The following is a 7,500-nucleotide window of genomic DNA, read 5'->3' as shown; positions in this document are numbered from 1 at the left end:
CACACACACACACACACACACACACACACACACCCACACACACACACACACACACGCGAGGGGAGTTTCAAAAAGTAATGCCTCCTAATTTTTTTTATTCTGCACCACGGGATTCAAGGGAACTGTTTATGGTATTATTATGATGACTGAACCTTCGTACTCATAATCCGACATTTTCAACTCTCTGTTGCAGATACTGACGATGTGACAGTACAATAGAATAACTCCTGTCGTGGGGATGTGCGTCAAAAGCAAAGATGCGTCACTGAATTCCTCCATGCAGAAGTAGAACCAATCGACATCCACGGGCGCTAGGTGAACGTTTACGGAGCTGAAGCAGTTGATGTCAGCACGGTTAGGGGATGGGTTCGTTGATTCTGGAGTGGCGACAGAGATGTGATTGACAAACCGCGCTCCGGACGGCCATGGATATGCCCTTGCTCATCGTTGGCGAAAGTGCATTAGGAAGGAAAGCGATTATGTAGAGAAATAACTTCCGAAGCACAAATGTCCACTCGTTTTAGTGGTGCCATTCCTATCTTCATAGCTCTCCACTTTTTTGAGTTACGAGTAAAAAAAATTAGGCATTATGTATGTATGTATGTATATATATATATATATATATATATATATATATATATATATATATATATATATATATATATATATATATCATATGTGCATATGAATATATATATGTATATATAAGTATATAATTGTGTGTATATATATATGTATATATATATACATACATATATATATATACTGTATATATATATATGTATGTATATATTTGTGTATATTTTTTTTCTATCAACCACAATGCACTTTAATTCTAGGTCATCAACGTCGAGGGAGACTCGTGGAGACCAGCATGCAGAAATTGAAACGTAGTACGGCCAAGGACTCGAACCTATGCTAGCACGTGGCAAGTGTGTTAGTGACTACGTACCACGTTTCAATTTCTGCATGTTGGCCTCCTCGAGTCACCCTCGATGTTGATGGCTTAGAATTAAAGTGTAGTGTGGTTGATAAAAAAAAAGGTATATCTGTTCACTGGGTCCCATTTAGTGTTACACACACAAACACACACACACACACACACACACACACACACACACACACACACACACACACACACATATATATATATATATATGTATATGTATATATATGTATATATATATATATATTGTGTGTGTGTGTGTGTATACATATATATACATATATGCGGAAAAACCACCAAGGAAAAAGAAAAAACTAATGACCAAGCGCTTTCGTCTATTCAGACATCCTCAGGGTGTCTGAGGATGTCTGAATAGACGAAAGCGCTTGGTCATCAGTTTTTTTTCTTTTTCCTTGGTGGTTTTTCCGCATATTTAGATTCACGAGTTTATGTGATTTCTCATGCATGTATATATGTATATATATATATATATATATATATATGTATATATATACATATATATACACACACAATAACACTGGACATTACGTTCGGGTTTGGACGGTGCCATATATCAACCCTATCAATATTCCAGCCCCCTTTTTTTGAGTGACGGTCTACCTGCAGCCATAGCCAGGTATGTTCCAATTTGCCTCACACCTGAACTTGAGCAGAGTGGATTAACTCATGAAATTGATTTCCGGCAACTGGGGGGTGGGTGGGGGCATCTGTCCGTCTCTCATGCGTCGTATGAAATTGATTCCACCGAGTTTTTCCCAATTGGCGTCGCTTCGTAAATACTTCTGTGTGGTCATCCCGCTGTTTCCAACTATGTGTGTGTGTGTGTGTGTGTGTGTGTGTGTGTGTGTGTGTGTGTGTGTGTGTGTGTGTGTGTGTGTGTGTGTGTGTGTGTGTGTGTGTGTGTGTGTGTGTGTGTGTGTGTGGGTGATTCACCATGAAATTGGATCACGTGTTGCACTCGTGATCGACAGTTATTTCCCTCCAGGAAGAGAGCCTAGAGCTCATATATGACCGACCTATGGGTAATGCTATGACCTTGCACACATTCACACCCAACACCCCGCCCACGAGAGTTGGAGTAACGACTCGCAGCGCAGCGATACTGAAATTAGTTCGGCCTTGGGTGTGTGTGTGTGTCTTTCTCTCTCTCTGTGCGTGTGTGTGTGTGTGTGTGTGTGTGTGTGTGTGTGTGTGTGTGTGTGTGTGTGTGTGTGTGTGTGTGTGTGTGTGTGTGTGTGTGTGTGTGTGTGTTTCCTAGGGTATCATATCAAACCTAAGCTTATATGTCATTCATATTCCATCAACTAGTACAAAGAGGCCACGGACTCTGGAAGGAAACAACACCGTTGCTTATGATATTCTGTTTCAATTTTTCCTCAACACTTATACAAAAATACATTAACAAAAACCATCCCTCAAACAAATTCTATATTCTCAAAGGAATATAATCATTACTCCAATAATAACCTCAAATAACACATAACAGGAGTATTGTGCCTTGTATAACATTCTAGAACTTATTAATAACTATGTAGAGGTGTAGAGGAGAGAACAGGAGGGGAACGTATGTCAAAGGAAGAGGTGTTCTGTATTCTTTTGTGACCTGATGTCGTCAAGCTTATCTAAATGAGGCGGAGGAGGGCCAACTTTCAAAAGGTTCAAAAACCTCTTTGACTGATGACGTTTCCCTCTAACAACTTCCTTTTCTTTTGGTCTGTAAATAATTCATCTCCCTTTTGTCTGCATCACAAAAGAATACATCAGTATTTATATATAGTCTCTGATACATCTTAATGTAAAGTTTTATTGACGATAAATGTAATCTCTTTAGTCAGTGATTGCAACACAAAAGACTGTATCAGTATTTATTAATATTCTCTGATACATCTGAATGTATGATTGTATTCTCGATGTATGTCATCTCACTTTCGTCAGTATTTGACTGCATTATAAAACAATGCCTCATTAATCATGGATACACAATTATACTGACGTTGATGAAAACAGAATGTTCATCTATAAAATAGCGTGTTATATGTTGATCTTATCGTCAGTCGTTTTCTTTTATAATGAATGTGAGATGAAGATAGAAACGCTAGTAAACGTCCATAACAACAACAACAACAACAACAACTTTGAGATAATATTTGAAAACCCGTATATAGGAATATGAACGGTTACTCGCATGAGGAACTAATTAAGTTATGCGCGAACCATCAATATTTGTATTAAAATGAAGTTACTTATGCACCAAAAATATAATAGTAACCTAAGACGAGGAAAGAAATAAGGGAAACTTATGTAAACAGTTGAAGAAGAAGAAGAAAAGAAGAAGATGAAGAAGAAGAAGAAGAAGAAAAAGAAAAAGAAAAAGAAAAAGAAGAAGAAAAAGAAGAAGAAGAAGAAGAAGAAGAAGAAGAAAAAAAAAGAAGAAGAAGATGAAGAAGAAAAGAAGAAGAAGAAGAAGATGAAGAAGAAAAGAAGAAGAAGAAAACGTATGATTAAATCCATATTGTTCATAACTGAGAAACCTCGAATTGAAAAAATGAAAACAGTCGTATCTAAAAAAAAATATATATATATATCACTGTTATTAGTTAACTAGTATCTATGGCTTTAAAGGATTCAAATATCACTATCCGATGGCCATTTTTATCTTTTTTCACACTATCACTATCACATGAGCTCTTTTAATTAAAATCTTTAATTCCAACTGATTGATTATCTAAAGCCTTGCGTTTACCTTTACCTGGAACGCTTATAAAAACGTCTACTAGATGACAAGCTTATCTCTAATCTACTGTTAATCTATTAATTGACTCGTATTAATCATTTCTGAATGGATTCGATGAGACCAGCACAAGTGTTCCAGGTGTCTTTAAATCGTTTGATAAGTATAACACGTGTTTTTGATTCCTGAACTGCTTCTCGATGCAGCTTTTTCTTTACTATGTTTCCTTGGATCCGGTTCTTCTTCTAACTCAGCGTTTTCTAACCTAGGGTTTACAACACCCCGGGTGCTGAAGTCAATTATAGGGGATGCTGGGAAGTGATGCACACAAAAATCACATTGATATATGTATCACTGATTACCCAGTTGTGCATATTTGACCTTTTCCATACTATTTTATTTTTTTGTGGTGTTCTTATTTCTTCTACAAAAAAATATTGTCAATTTTGTTTCAGTTCTAAAGAATCGAGAAAATAAATCATCAAGCAGTACATTTCACTTTTTTTTATCCTTCTGATAAGAAGATAGGGGTGCTGGACTGCTTAGACATGACAACAGGTGGTGCTATGGTAGGAAAAGTTGTTCTAACTGTTCTGTAGCTGTTATTGTCAAAATCTTCATGGGTTGAACGATACCTAACCGAAGATGTGGAGTCATTAAGCGGTCAGGGAGAGGTTTAACTATATGAGAGTTAAAGGAGGTCCAGTAGATTTTTTTTTTTTTAAGATTAGTCTCCAATGATCAAAGAATGCTATGCAGGTCTGGGCCGTAGGGGCGTTACTAGAATACTGATAACGTGAAACTTATACAGGGGCCGGTGAGGAGGGGGGGAGATAGTGTTAAAGATGTGGACAAGTGATGAGCATATATATATTGACTACATCCTCGGTGATTAACGCAGTCATGATCATGGCTTCAGACAAAGATTAACAACAGAAACAACAACAACAACGATGACACATCAACAACGGGGAACTCAGCGTCAGCAATAACATTAGCGTTATTAGTGTCCTATCTTCACCACAAACATCACTACATCCATCACCCACTACCACCATCACCGACACTACTACCACCACCAGCGCCACTACCACCATCACCGACACTACTACCACCACCATCACTATCACCACCACTATCACCGTCACCACCACCACTACCACCATCACCGACACTACTACCACCACCAGCACCACTACCACCACCACCACTATCACCGTCACCACTACCACCACCATCACCGACACTACTACCACCACCAGCACCACTACCACCACCACCACTATCACCCGTCACCACCACCACCACCACCACAATCACTATCAACGACATTACTACCACCATCACCGTCATCCCCACTATCACCACTATCATCACCACCATCACCGTCACCACCACTATCACCACCACCAACACCACCATCACCTTCACCACCACCAGCAGCCCAGAGAATTCTCCTTGATGGAGAAAATGCGCTAAATTCTGAAACAAATCTTCCTCCTTGATGAGATCGGGTCCGAGGATTGTGACGTATTGCTGGTCTGTGATTCGACAACTAATTGTGGGGAAACGGTACTTCCATTTCAAGAGAACAAGCAGAAAGGAAACACAACAAGAATCCTTCCTCGATTTTCTAGATTTCCTTCCAACCCGTGACTCAGTCAACCCACTAAGGAAATCTTAGATGACGAAGTAGAAAAAGGAGGAGGAGTTGTCCCTAAATCTAGAAGCGCTGGAAAAAAAATACCGAAAGGGAAAATGGAAGGTGGGGGGTCGTGTGTGACCACCATAACCCAATGATGTGAGAGTTTGGGAATTTACTAATCAAGACCAATCGCGCCTTTTGTCCAATCATTTCTGACGCGGCCTCTCTCTCTCTCTCTCTCTCTCTCTCTCTCTCTCTCTCTCTCTCTCTCTCTCTCTCTCAAAAGGAAAGAGAAAAGAGGAAGTCTGGGCGGGTGCCATCACCACAAAACTAAAAAATTAAAAGAGAGAGAAAGAGAGAGATATGTATGTACGTGTGTATGTATGTATGTATGTATGTATATATGTATGTATATATATATATATATAGATAAATATAAAGATAGAGACAGTGAGAGAGAAAAATAGACAAAGAAAGAGAAAAATAGAGAGAGAGAGAGAGAGAGAGAGAGAGAGAGAGAGAGAGAGAGAGAGAGAGAGAGAGAGAGAGAGAGAGAGCGAAAGAGGGAGAAAAGATAAAGCCTTAACATATATATTTGAGGGAAGCACCCATCCCCAGACCCCGAAGCCTTGAGAATGAAGATGGGCCAGAAAATATTGACTTCAGCTAAGGACTGGCTAATATATGGCCGGAAGCGGCTGAGTTGCTGTAGTGTGGGTCAATATTGGAGGAGGGGAAGAGGAAGGGAACGAATGAGGGAGAGAGGGAGGGGGAGGGGAAAGAGGGGAAGGGCGGAGCAAAAAGAGAAAGAGGAGGAAGTGGAGGAAGAGAGGAGAAAAGGAGACGGAGGAAAGAAGACGATGTGAAAGAAAAGGAAGAGTAGGATGTGGAGGAAGAAAAGGAGGAGGAGGAAGTGGGGGAGGAGAAAAGAAGAGAGAGAGAGAGAGAGAGAGAGAGAGAGAGAGAGAGAGAGAGAGAGAGAGAGAGAGAGAGAGAGAGAGAGAGAGAGAGAGAGAGAGAGAGGGAGAGAGAGAAAGAGTGGGAGAGAACTTGTGTAAAAACATGTGTTCAAGAAAAGGTGTTCATACTTCAGGCAGCATGGGAAGGCAAAAGAGGGAGTGAAAGAGAGAGGGAGGGAGAGAAAAAAAAGAGAGAGAGAGAGAGAGAGAGAGAGAGAGAGAGAGAGGGAGAGAGAGAAAAAGAAACGATCATTACGGTGGTGGTACTGTTCGGGGAAGGTGATAATAATGATAGTGATCGTGAAATGATGGAAAACGATGATTATGATAGTGCTGCTCCTGACGCTGATAATGATGATAACGATAGTGAAAAGATGGAATATGATGATGATGATGATGATGATGATAGTGGAAGATATGAGGATGATGACTGTTAGAAGTAGTCCTAACTCCCCTCCTCACCTCTTCTCCTCACTCTCGGTCCTCACCTCTTCTCTATCCACGACATTTGACCTCCAAGACCCCCCAAGGAAATCGCTAATGGGGCCAGCAGGATGACTAACCATTTCTAGGGTCTGCCACGTGACCACCACAAAGCCCTTTTGAAGGAACTCACGTGCAATACCCGCCTCATACCCTCTACGTGACTCAACGGCCTGAGAACGTTTTGCGCCCGACTTCCCTCGCCTCATACTTGACCTCGTGGCAATTAGGAGCACGGGTCATGACCTGCCCGTGTATATAAAGGATGGACCAACGACGAAGATTTAGATCGCCTTAGAGCATCATACGTGAGGCTGGCTCACTGCTCCTTGCATTCTCACCTCCCACCATCCCCGCAAGCAGATCGCCCAGGGACATGATTTGAAACACAGTCGTCACCTACCTCGCCGTCTCGTTATCCTCCCCCCTCCACTGGCGCCCAACATTCATTATTAAATAAAACCAGCCCTCCATCAGAGTTTGCTTTCAACCCTAACTATGATGAAGGAGGAAGAGCAGAAGGAGGAGGAAGAGGAATAGGAATGGAAATAGTAAACCCAATAAAACTGTAAAATAAAAGACTTGGAGGCGAGGAAAAATAGGAGGAAGAGCAGGAGGAAGAAGAGGAAGAGGAATAGGAATGGGAATTGTAAACCCAATAAAACTGTAAAAAAAAAAAAAAAACTTGCAGGGGAGGAGGAATAGGAGGAAGAGG

General features: G+C 40.8%; 1 protein-coding gene across 1 annotated transcript in view; it reads right to left on the bottom strand.

The window, feature by feature from the left end:
- Positions 1-7,500, bottom strand: part of LOC143032585 (uncharacterized) — a 40,541-nt gene that overhangs the window by 6,044 nt on the left and 26,997 nt on the right. The gene's annotated exons all lie outside the window — the stretch shown is intronic.

Source organism: Oratosquilla oratoria, chromosome 14 (assembly GCF_046742065.1).
Source record: "Oratosquilla oratoria isolate Oo_2021 chromosome 14, ASM4674206v1, whole genome shotgun sequence".
Lineage (NCBI taxonomy): Eukaryota > Metazoa > Arthropoda > Malacostraca > Stomatopoda > Squillidae > Oratosquilla > Oratosquilla oratoria.
Note: the sequence above shows the minus strand (reverse complement) of the source record. Positions and strands in the feature narration are given on the sequence as shown.